Source organism: Euphorbia lathyris, chromosome 7 (assembly GCF_963576675.1).
Source record: "Euphorbia lathyris chromosome 7, ddEupLath1.1, whole genome shotgun sequence".
In the NCBI taxonomy this organism is placed as follows: domain Eukaryota; kingdom Viridiplantae; phylum Streptophyta; class Magnoliopsida; order Malpighiales; family Euphorbiaceae; genus Euphorbia; species Euphorbia lathyris.
In genome coordinates this window covers 3,999,938-4,013,397 of record NC_088916.1, presented here as the reverse complement: position 1 = coordinate 4,013,397, position 13,460 = coordinate 3,999,938, and the positions used below count along the sequence as shown (strand labels likewise).

At 36.5% G+C, this 13,460-nt stretch overlaps 1 non-coding gene across 1 annotated transcript; it reads left to right on the top strand.

Annotated features, from left to right (window-relative positions):
* The first annotated feature begins 689 nt into the window (after positions 1-689).
* LOC136201653 (small nucleolar RNA R71) lies at positions 690-796 on the top strand. The gene has a single exon (XR_010673999.1). It is a non-coding gene; the product is annotated as a small nucleolar RNA R71 (small nucleolar RNA).
* Positions 797-13,460: the final 12,664 nt, after the last annotated feature.

The following is a 13,460-nucleotide window of genomic DNA, read 5'->3' as shown; positions in this document are numbered from 1 at the left end:
GACCAATTTGAACCTCCAAATTATGGATGCTAGATGAGTGGTTTTTAATAAGCTGATCGAATTTATTTTCGATCCGTTTAAAACCATCGTCGTGATTACTTATTTTTCCACTGATAGCATCTATAAACTTGTCGATTTTAGAAGATAAAGTGCTAATCGTATCTCTTGACTGATTTTGATAATTAGTGGTACGATTTTGATTAGCACTAGTATTATTGTTATTGTTATCTTTCCAGTTAAAGTTAGGATGATTCCTCCATCCAGCATTATAGGTATTAGAATAAGGATTATTAGTTTGGTTTTGCCCTTGGACAAAATTTACCTGTTCGATCTCACTCATATTTTCGTAGTCCACATCCGTTTGGAATGGATTACCATTGGTATCGCGTGGTGCCATAAACTTGTCAATTTTGTGCGATAAAGCAGAAAATTGGGCTTGTAGCATCGCGACTGGATCAAGTTCAACTATACCTTTAACTGATGGTGTGGTTGAGGATGATGGTTTTACCACCGGCATATGTCCACGTTCCGCGGGCCACATACTGCTGTTGATTGCCATTTCCTCCAAAAGTTCTCTCGCTTGGGCTGATGTTTTCTTCATAAATAGCCCTCCCGACATAGAATCTAATGAACTCCTAGTTGTAGGATTCAGTCCATTGTAAAATGTTTGCATTAAAAGTTCAGCGGGTAATTGGTGGTGTGGGCATAAACGTTGAAGTTCTTTAAAACGTTCCCAAGTTTCATAAAGAGTCTCATTATCATTTTGAGAAAAAGATGTTAACTCCTTTATGACTCTTGCGGTTTTTGCTAAAGGAAAATATTTAGATAAAAAGGCTTGGGCTAATTGCTCCCAAGTGGCAAAAGTTGCGGCTGGCATAGAAGTTAACCATTCTTTGGCTCTATCCTTCAAGGTGAAGGGAAAGAGGCGAAGTTTGATTGCTTCTGCAGTCACATCTGGAATTTTAAAAGTGTCACAAATTTCAAGAAAATTTGTTAAATGGGTGTTAGGATTTTCGTTAGGTAACCCGTAAAATGTTACATTATTTTGCAACATATTAAGCAAAGCTGGCTTAATTTCAAATTGATTTGCGGTGATTCTGGGTCTAACGATACTATTGGTTACACCGGCCACACCTGGCCTAGCGTATTCCATAAGTGTTGGTGGGTCTGCCATTTTTTCTGGCTCGGTATATGTTTTTACTGGGGTCTTATTTTTGTTTTTCTTATTTTTCTTGTTCTTCCTAATGGTTTTCTCAATTTCTGGGTCTATAGGGTCTGGTACAATGCCTGAACTTCGAGAACTGCGCATGAACCTGAAATCTTGCACGAACCGAAACTACCTACAAAACAGAATTTTGAAAAATAAATAAATTAGTAAATGAAAACTATTAAATTATAAAAGTTAAAATAAGTATGTTTAAACCTAGATTCGAAATAAAACACGAAAAATTTAAAATTTTGTCAAAAATTTTAGCGTTCCCCGGCAACGGCGCCAAAAACTTATTGAGCGATTTCCGCAAGTGCACGATATACGCTTGTAGTAATAAAAGATATCGAACCCACAGGGAACGCTTTTTAACTAAAAATTTATTTAATTCGGTTTTAATCACGTGTTTAGGTTTAATAAAAGAAATACGTTTTAATTGATGGAATTTGTTTTGGTAAATTAGGATTAGATAGAAGGATTATATCAAGTTTAGAGAACAGTTCCGTCTTTGTGGTTTTGATTACAAGACAGATACTTCCGCAATTGGAATAAAATAGAACTTATTTTCATAAAGCAAAGAAAACAACTTTAACTTTGTAAGATTATGGACATGTAACAATATAGCGATTTATTCAATTAAATGGCTTCGAACCATAGAAATCCCCCTGATGTTGAGGTGATTCCTACCTTAATCAAACTAGTATTTTATGTCTGATAAGCCGCGATCAGCGATCATGTCATCCATAAAAACTAAATCTGTCAAGTGTTCAACAAAGTTCTTATATGAAATAAGATGGAATAGAACGTTTTAATAAAAACACCAATTTATCATTTTGAAAATCATTTTGTCAGAACAATATCAAAATAACAACAGTAAGAATGTATTGAATAAATAAGTATATCGTTAATGAAATGTGAATTTTCACAAGTTAACAGAGAAGTAGAAACTTGGAGAGCATTGTAACGAAAACTTTGAGATCTGGGTCGTCAATCTTTCTCTCAAACTCCGTAGGTTCGTCAAACCTCATACGCTTCAGCCGTCAATTCTTCTCGCTGGATCTTCGGAATAGAGACTGATCTCGTCCACTACCAGAATGAAAACTAAACTAATACTGTTTATAACTAATCTAACAACAATTCGTGTACAGCACGATTGTTTACACAGAAATGAAATCTAACCTTCTGATTCTTTTCTGAATCAGAAACTCGACATAATAACTTTCTTCTCTAATTTCTCTAACTTTTTCAAACCTTGATTTCTGAAATGGATCACTTATTTATAGTTGTTGAAGGGTTGTAAATGACGGGTCGTGTCCGCTGGTGAAGGGTTGCTTTTATCCGAACGAACAGACGCGTTTTTCTGATTTAAACATGTGTTTTGTGTGCAGAAGGGTTCGTTGTCGCGATTGAGATTCTGAAAATCTCAGTCGTGACAGGGGGTATAGGGACGAGTGAAAACTTCGTTTTTCTCCCGAGCTGGCCTCCGTAAGTCGCGACTGAGATTCTCAAAATCTCAGTCACGACAGAGAGATGTTTCCCTGTCTCTCGACTGCTTTTCGTCCTTCTTGAGCGTTCTTCTGACTGATATGCATTCTCGGTACGTTTTTTAGGTTTTTCCTCCATTTTAGCTCCGTTTTCGCTCCTATTTGGATTTAACCAAATAATTAAGTACCTTGCATCAAAGAAGTAAATAAAGACGTAAAAGTATTCCAAATGAATATAATTAGCACGATTTCAATGTAAATTTAATGTATTTATGTATGATATTTTAGGTATATTTTGGGCTTAACAAGGCGTCAGGCTTGTCTTCTTCCGCCAGGTTCGTCTTCTAGCGCCAGTTTCGTCTTTTAGCCACATGCCAGTTGACCCATGCGTCTCGAAACTGTCTCCTTGCGTAATTCCAAAGCTTCTGAATTGGCGCAAATCCTTGTCGGTTTTTGTCTTTTAGTTCACGGATCATTGACGCTGTCCTGATGGACACTCAGCTTGACTTTAATAGATGTTGTCTTCGATCTTTGTCTTTCGCGAGGCTGAGTCACGTTCTACTCAGCTTCTTCGGTCAGCTTCGTCTTCAAGCGTCTGTTCTGAAGAAGACTTTTCTTCTATAATGCTGAGTTGTGTTCTGCTCAGCTTCTGTGGCTCATGCTGACTTCATTCTGTCTTACATTTTATTTCTGTTCTCATTTATAATTATACTCAAGATTGAACAAACACATTAGTACAATTAAATCAAAGCACTTAAATTTAACTGTCTTAATCATGGGATTAACTTAAATAATTTTGTCAAATCAAAATCATGTGGAAAGTTGTTTCAAATATTAGGTAGTCCCAATCCACCATGTCATAGGCTTTGCTTATATCAATCTTCAGGCCTACTTCCCCATTCTTCTTGTTGGTATTGTGTTTCATGCTATGGATAACTTCAAAGGCAATCAGCACGTTGTCAGTGATACTTCTGCCTTTAATGAAAGTTGATTGGGATTCAGAAATTACTTTGGGCAGGATACGCTTCAGTCGGTTTGCTAAAACTTTGGAGAAAACTTTGTAGAGCACATTACATAGAGCAATTGGGCGGAGATCCTTCATGGTACTTGGTTCTTCGCATTTAGGAATAAGGAAGATAATTGAATCATTAAGACTGTCAGGGAACCTGCCTGAATTGAACCATTGTTTACCTGCTTCAAAAATGCTATCACCCATTACATCCCAGAATTTCTGGTAAAAACCCGGATTAAACCCGTTTGGGCCTGGAGCCTTATCCGGATGCATCTGAAATAGGGCTTCCTTGAATTCAGTTTTTAGGAGTGGAGCTAGCAAGGTGGAATTGTCCATAGCATAGACTTTTGGGGAGATAAGTTGAAGCACTCTAGAAGAATTTCCATTGCTAGGAGAGAATAAATCAGAGAAGTAACTTTGGGCGATGCTGCAGATACTGTTATTGTCGTAGACCCAATCTCCATTAGAATTCTGAAGCCTGGCTATATGATTTCTCTTTCTTCTTCCACTGGCAAAAGAGTGAAAGAACTGTGTATTAACATCCCCTTTGGTGAGCCAGAATACCTTCGACCTTTGCCTCCAATGGTCTTCTTCCTGTAGAAGAAGCGCAATAAGTTTCCTTTTTTCCTCTTCAAAATCATTAACTGCGTTCGGTGAAGATGACTCGCGAAGCTGTTCCATTTTTCTGTTACACGTTTTCACTTCCTGTCTGAAGTTCTTGTTTAGTCCATGACCCCAATCAGATAAACTTTCTGCAATTCTGTGTAAACGTTCAGTAATCGGAAGAAATTCTGAAGCCCGTCATTCTTTGTGAATTACCTCTCTAAGTTCAGGCTCTCTGAACCATTTGTTTTCAAAGCAGAACCGTTTGCCTAAGTATGTGATAACCTGTCTTTCAGTGTGCAAAATAATGGGTGAGTGGTCAGATACAGGGGTGACTGAATTGAGACAGAACCCGTATGGAAATTTGGCCTACCAATCTACTGAGACAAATGCCCGGTCTAATCTCTCATGTACCTCATTAGCTTTCCCTCTGTGTCGGATCCATGTGAAAGGGTAACCTTCAAACTGTGCTTCATACATGTTGAGCGATTTCCGCAAGTGCACGGTTTCGCTTGTAGTAATAAAAAGATATCGAACCCACAGAGAACGCTTTTTAATGAAAACTTATTTTAATTCAGTTTGATTCACGTTTTAGGTTTATAATATGAAAATCGTTTAATTGAATTTTGGGTTTTGAGATTGAATTAATAAGAATCAGATTTGAATATATGTAGAATGTTAGAAATCAATTCTGTCTTGAGATTAAATTACAAGACAGAAACATTTAGCGTTTAAAAATAAGAGAAGAGTTGTACTCGTTTTCATTAAGCAAAGATACCAACTTTAAACTTTGTAAAAATTATAAGTATGTAATAAGAGTAAATTTCTTCAATTAAAAGGCTTTGAACCGTAAAGAACCCCCCTGGCGTTGAGTAGATTTCTACCTTGACCAAGTTTATACTTATTTTCGATAAGCCGACCCAACGATCATATCGTCCGTAAGAATAAACTTGCCCAAGTGTTCAACTAAGTTTCCTTGTAAAGATATGAATTTAACTACGTTTTAATGAAAACACCAGAACTTTACTTCGGATCATTTACCAAAGTAACTACATAAGAATATATTGAATTGCATGAACTTTTATTAGATGAATTGTGAATTGATACAAGTTTACAGAGAACAAAAAGCATGGAAGCATTCAAGAGGAATTAGTGAGTTCCGGGTCGTCAATCCTTTCCTCAAACCTTGTTAGAGTTTGTCAGGCTTCGGGGTCGAATCCGCTACTTGATCTTCTCGCTGAATCTTCGGAATAGAGATGATGTTTCTACTACCAAAATGTAAACTAGTCTTCGAACAGATCTTAATCTAAATCTAATTGCTACTGTGTTTGTAAGAAATCTAAGAACAATTTGTGTACATCAGATTGCTTTTGCAGAAATGAAATCTAATCTCTGACTCATTTCTGAGTCAGAGTTTCTACATAAATTTTGCACCAATCTTAATTAATCTAACTCTCCTTGAACTCTGAAATCAACTCTTTATTTATAGATGTTGAAGAGTTGTGTTGAAAGGTCGTGTCCGCTGCGAAGAGACGTTTCTATCCACTCGAACAGACGCGTTTCTTGGAATTAAAACATGTGAAAATAGTGCTGAAAGACCTGCTGATCCTACCGAGATCATGGAATCCCTGCCAAGATTAGGGGAGCCGTTTTTGGTCTTCGGAACGAAAGGAGAGAACACCAGAAAAAGGCGTGTCGCGACCGAGATTTGGGAATCTTGGTCGCGACCCAGAATCTCTACCGAGATTCGGGATGTTCCTCTCGATTCTGACTCCGTTCCCGTCTTCCTCGTATCGGTGTGGTGAATTCTTCGTATTTTTGGCTCGTAACTTAGGGTTTTTCCTTCGTTTTTGATCTATTTTCGTTCCTATTTGGATTTTACCAACTATTTAGGTACCTTGCATGAAAGAAATATGTTCGGACGTAAAAGTACTCTAAATAGATATAGACAGCACGATTTCATAGCAAAACTGATGTAAATATTAATGATATTTTAGGTATATTTTGGGCTTAACAATACAAACCACACGCCTCCATAGTCTCCCGAAACCCTTTGATACACTAGTCTGGATGGGCGACCATGCCTTTCTTGTCAGTAGGTGACAATAAATCATTGAAGTCGCCAATAATTGCCCTAATAATAATAATAATAATAATTATTATTATTATTATATTTTACTTGAATTAGAATATTTCATAAACTCGGCTACATGAATCATGATCACACGTCTTGGTGATATGTTTCTTGCTGCAAAAACTTTAGATATTTAGGGATCTTATTTTAATATTTAGGAAAATAAGATTTTATTATTTAGTTAGTATTTAATTATATTTAGGCAGATTTTATTCATATTTTATTGGAAAAGATGTTTATAAATAAACAACAATTTTGGATTGACTTGAAGCATAAATATATGTAAAAAAACATACACGTATCTTTATTTGTAAACTTTTAAACCATATATTCCTATTTGTAGATAAGACAAATCACAAGCATCCTTTTTGTGTTTTGCCCTACAATATATTAACGTATTTCAAATTATTATAAACTCCAGTATCTTTATATATTTATCTCTAACGTTTTAAGAAAAATGCATATTTAACTCTAGGGTTAGCAATGATGCAAGTTTAACCCTAATAGTTCCAAACAAGATTAATTTTAGACTTATGTTATCGAAATTTTGAAAAAACGGGTTTGACTATTATTTAACTATCACATTAGACATTCCAAACAAGTTTGTCAATAAACTGAATTAGTTTTTACATTCTTTATTGGTTATTTGTAGCTATATTTTTTTTTATGAGTTAATATATTAGTAATACAGTAAATATTAGTAATACAATAAATATTTTAGACACTTTGACAAAAAAAAATAACTGCGATTAACTTATATGTAGTTGTTAGTATTTTTTCAGGGTTTTTTTTATGTAATTGTGTTAGTAATACATTAAATATCTTAGAATTGAGGTTGGTAATGTTTGGAGTGACAATTAAGTAACAGTTAAATTCTTTCTTTTCAAAATTTTGAGTTAAATTTGTAATATTTCATACATTATGATTAAGGGGGCGTTTGGTTACCTACTTTTCACCTCCTGTTTGCCTTTTCACTTTTTAGATATTTGGTTAGATACCTCTTGTTTGTCTTTTACAGCTGAAAAGTAGCTTTTTACAAAAACAGGGAATCCCTGCTTTTTGGAAAATCAGCATTTTCCAAAAACAAACAGCAAACTGTAACAGCAACCAGCAAACGGGAACATTAAACAGCAAGTAGTCAAACAGACCTTAAAATCTGCACTTCTCTTAAAACGTTAAGTCAATATCTTTTAAAGTAACTTTGATTTATTAGTTTAAATTTCACGTCGAAGAAAATAATCATTATTAAAGAATTTCTAAAATAGAAACTAATTGATTTTTCAAATCTTTTTTTTTTTTGGTAAGAAAGGAAAGGAAAAAAAACAAAACCAATAAAAAAAACCTACACCGGGATCAGTCTAGGAAGGCTGACCCCAATCCTATCCTCTAGGAGAGAAGGCAAAAGAAAAGAAGGAGGAACAGAGAGGGTAGAAACACCTAACATTCTCCCATGCCCAGCAGCTGCTAAGCGATCCGCCACGCGGTTTTGCTCCCTAAAAATATGGGAGAAATTAAGATACTCAAAGGCAGGACGAAGCCTCAAAATAGCTTTGATGAGATTCTGGCTCTTCAGACAAACAGCCTGGCTATCTGAAATCCTGTTAATAGCCTCCAGATTATCAGATTCCACCGAGAGCTTTTTAACACCCATGCGAATGGCGAGTTTAATACCTGACAAGATACCCTAGAGCTCCGCAGAAAAGGAGGAGCCCGTCCCCAAGTTATGGGTAAACCCCGCCATCCAATTGCCACCAGCATCCCGAAGAACTCCTCCAGCAGCAATTCTGCCATTGCTAAGGCAGGAGCCATCAGTATTCAACTTAGCAAACCCTTCTCTAGGCTTACTCCAGCCAACTAGCAGGATCTCTTTATCCGGGGAGGGGCGAACAAGGGAATCTCTTTCAAAGCTTTGAGTAATAACAAAGAGCTTCTTCGAGAAGAAAAACAGTAAATCAGGAATAAGGACAGCCTTACCCGCAAATAATTCTTCATTCCTCCACTTCCAGATTTGGTGACAAGTAATAGCAAAGAGGATGGCACCGTGCTCCATGTTGGCCAGCAAGTTCCCCTTGGCTCCTTGAGAGAACCAGTCCCTTTCAGAAAAGGCCATGAAGGAAGGGAGGATGTGATGAGGGAGGATCCCTTTCCAGATCTTCTTACTATTTGGGCAATCCCTCAAGGCATGGCACAAGGTTTCCACATTGCCTCTGCATCTACTACAGGCACTAGACTCAGTCAAGTGCCTTCTGTGCCTATCCGCATTCGTAAGGAGCCTGTCTTTGATACCCAGCCAAAGGAAGCTCCTGATACGGTAAGGGATCTTGAGGGACCATATGGACTTCCAAATCTCCAAGGGAGGATCAGCCCTATTAGGGGTAAAAGCTTCATAGGCCGATTTACAAGAATAAGTACCATTATTCGTCAAGGCCCAGCAATGTCTATCCTTATCCTCCTCTTGATTGCTAATCTTCACTCCTCTAATGTTAAGAAGGGTCTCCAGACTAAAGAAAGAGTCGAACTTTGACCAGATCCAGTCTCCCCCCGAGTCCACCACATCAGCAATTTTCCAGGAAAGGAGATCAGCCGACGGAGGGGCATTACACACATCAATCAGCGGTTTATCACCAATCCAGGTGTCATACCAGAAGCTAATAGATCTACCATTACCCACCTCCAGGCCAATCCCCGTACAGAATTCAGCAAACACGGCACTGAGCCCTTTCCAGAGGAAGGAACAGCTAACAACCCTCTCATTCGGGCCACCAAAGATTCTATCTTTCCGATACTTCCCGCACAAGAGACGGACCCAAAGGGAGGAGGGGCATTGCCACATTCTCCAAAGAAGTTTCATTAACAGGACTTTATTATTGTCCTTTGCCTGCCTAATACCAAGACCCCCCCTGTTTTTAGGCTGACAAGCTTCCTTCCACGGGACCAGGTGAACCTTTCTCCCATCTCCAGACTCACCCCACAGGAAACGCCGATTTATCTTATCCAGGTCACTAAGGACAGGCTCAGGAAGCTTACAGGCCTGCATGATGTGGTTCGGAGCAGCGCAGTTAACTGACTGGATCAAGGTAAGGCGACCTGCAAGGGAAAGAGAATTAGCTTTCCAGCTAGCACACAAACCATTAGTTTTGTCCAAAATATCCTTGAAAGAGGCTTTGGAAATTGATTTTTCAAATCTAAATGCTGTATTTAAATTATTATAAATACCTCCTTAATTTCAATTTCCCAGATTCAGTAACCGTGTTGAACAAATTTAATAATTAATAAAGCAAATAGACCATATGTCTAATTAATTAATCCCCAATCCATTTATTTAATTATTTATTTGGTCCTTTTTATTCTTTCTTTTTGGTCTTTGAACCCAAAACAGGAAAAGTCTTCCAAAATATAATTGTGAAGAAGATCCGATCCATCAACTTAGGAGGCTTAACTTTATTTTCGCCGCAATAATCTCAAATTATTAGTTTTTAATTAAATGTTCCATGCATACTATGGAAAAAATATAAATAAATATCAAATAATTTTTTTCAATATTATTTACAAGCTTTTATCAAGCTTTTTCACGAGTTTCTACCGTACTTGTTCATGAACGAGCCTATGAGTCTACTCGCGAGTTTACTAGCCGAACTTTAGCCTGTTCAAACTCGGCTCATTTACGAATCGAGCTTTTAAATCGTGTTCACGAGAGGCTCGTTTTTGTAATTTGAGCCGAGCTTTTATCGAACCGATCACAGAGTTACTCATGAGCAGCTCGGCTCATTTACAATCCTACATACTTGCTTTTAGTAAAAAAAAGGATTAAATGTATAGTTGGTCACTTAATTTTTATGTTTGTCTCAGAACGACCATTGGACTTTAATTTGTTTCAATAAAATCATTCAACTTGAATTTTGTGTCAATAAAGCACTGTTCAAAACTAAGCCGCTTGGACCGCCTAAGCGCTTGAAATCGAGAATCAGTCTCGATTTTCTCCAATTTGTTCCTTTAGGTGTTTTTGTGGCCCCTAAGCGATTTTTAGCAGGCTCTGCCTAGGCTGCCTCAGCGCAGTCAACACCATCTAGAGGCCTCCTAAGCGACGATGAACAAAATCATTTTTTTAATTATGAATTTATTTTTTGCTTTATTATAATTTACTATTAAGTTATTTTAATGATATTGTTGTTGAAATGTTGATGTTTGCTAAATTTTAAAAATATATATTACAAATATAGTGTTTTTCTCTATTAAATAATTTTATATTATTATTTTTAGATATATACAGTAAAACCTCGATAAATGCATATCCTTGGGATCGGAAAAAAATATTCATTAAGCGAGATTATTTATTTATCGATAAATGAACAAATTATTCATTTATCGATAAATCAATATTTATTATTTTACAGATAATTTTTCATTATAAAATACATATATTGTATGTGGTAAGAAAAATCAAGACATCAATTAAAGTATTACTTGAATCTAGAGACGTTTAATTTTTTTGGTGAAACTTAATGCATTTAAAACTAAGTTCATGTACATAGCAAATGAAAAGGTTTACTATTTAGCTATAAAAGGTAGAAGATATATTCTAAGTACACATATTTTGTATGTAATTATTAATTTATATTTTCATTGGGCCTAAGGATTTAAATATTTTTATTACTTAATGCATTTAGCGAGGTTATTACTTTAGTCCACTGGCCCAAGTCGGGACCGAAAGAACGAGATTATTACTTTATCGAACATTCATTTATCGAGGTTTAACTGTAATACATATTTTAATTGAATTTATATAACAATTTGTTGATTAACAAATAAAAAATGTAATCTCCAATTAATTTTCGACTAATCCCCAATTAATTCTCAAGGGGCTATCTGCCCGACTATCACCTATCTTTTTTACAACCTTGTAATAAAGTCACTCTGATGACTTCAAGAGTAAAAAGATACTGAAAAAATGACGTAGCTTCCACATTAGCAGTAGTCGACTTTCACGGTTTATCGAAGAGTCAATTAAATTTAAATGCTTTGATTTAATTGTACTAATGTGCTTGTTCAATATTGAGTGCAAAAATATATAAAGTTAAACAGGACAAAAGTCAGCATAAGCCAAAGCTGAGTTAAACGGAACTCAGCATGAAAATATAAGAAGCTGAGTGGAGTAGAACTTAGCATCAGAAGCTTCTTTCCAAATCGCCAGAACGAAGCCGACTAAATTAGAAGACTCCTTCAGAATTATGCAAACAGAACAGAGCTGACTAAGAAGGAACTCAGCATGAAAGTTGAACATTCGAAGAGAACGAATGAAGCTGAGTGACATTCAGGACAGCATGAAGGATCCGTTTACTAAAGGACAAAGTCTGCCAATCTTCTGCACCAATAATTGAAGTCTCGAAAATACAAAGAAGACTAATTCCAAGAAACATGGGTCAAATGGATTATTGGTAAAAGACAACTGGCACAAAGAGACAAGTCTGATCCAAGAAGACAAAACATGACGCCTGAAGGAAATAGAGAAAGGGAATGGCGGAACAGACTGAAGCTGACCAGAAGCTGTCTGCTAAAAGAGCCGTTTTGGACTTAACGGCTAAACCAATTCAAAATGATCCAGGATCAGAAATTCTTCTATAAAAGGACAATGATAGCTCTTGGATCATTTGCTCATGCATCAAAAGAAAAATACAAGAGAGAAAATCTTGAAAGCACTCAAATACAAAAAGATCTTACACCAACTTTTCTATTCTCTGTGTAAATGCTAGATTGATTGTTTTGTAATCATCTAAGGTGTTCTTTAGTTGAAAAAGAACAAGTGTGTAATCAATAGGGATATTGAGAGTGTTGAGCTGAGTACTTGGTTGTAAGTATTCAGTGGTAGAAAATCTAAGTGCTGGGTTGTAGTACTTAGTAGGAGCTGAGTAGACGAATAGAGGACGTACTCTTGCATACTCACTTCCTTGTAAAGGGTTTGTGCTCTACCTTGAAAGAGCTCAGTATTGGATTGAAAATCCCAGGAGGAACTGGGGACTGGACGTAGACAGAGAGGCCGAACCAGGATAAGTCGTGCTGAGTAACTTCTAAACCTTTTCTCTCAATATATATATATATATATATATATATATATATATATATATATATATATATATATGTGTGTGTGTGTGCATGTGTTGCTTGTAAAATTTACTCAGCTTATAAATTGTCAAAACTGAAACTGAGTAAATATTGAGTGCTGAGTTGGAAGCTGACTCTTCAAGTGTAAATTCCTAACTCTCAAGTCAAGCAGTCTTAGTCAGCATAAGTACTAAAACTGTCTGACTAATCATTCACCCGTGCTGACCAACATGCTGAGTTATCAAACTCTTAAAACAACATTAGGTCAGCATAATTAAAAGCGAAAAAGTTACATTAGTTCCTAACCCCCCCCCCCTTGGAACTAATTACTAGGGACCAACAAGTGGTATCAGAGCATAAGCTCATTACTCAAAGATCTAACAATCTTGAGCTGATCCCGAAAAATGGGTGAAAACAGCACTCGTTTCCTTCCAGGAAACCAAACAACACAGATACTCCCTGAGGGATTATCAATCACTAGACCTCCCCTATTTTTTGGGTCAAATTATACATTCTGGAAAAATAGAATGAAGAACTTTATACAAGCCACAAACATGAGTGCATGGCTTGCAATTGTTCAAGGTCCACATGTGCCATTTAAAACTGTTAACAATGAGAAAATTGTTAAAAGTGAAGCTGAGTGGACAGAGGATGACCTCAGAAAATTACAAAATAATGCTTCGGCTATCAATATGCTTCTCTGTGCTTTAGATGCTGCAGAATACAATAAGATTTCAGGTTGTGAGTCAGCACAGGAGATCTGGAAGAAGCTGGAAGTAACTTATGAAGGTACCAGCAAGGTCAAGGAATCCAAAGTGAACCAACACATGCGATTGTATGAGTTGTTCGAGATGACTGACAATGAGGACATCTCAGCAATGAATGCCAGGTTCACCAACATAATAAATGAGCTCAAAAGAC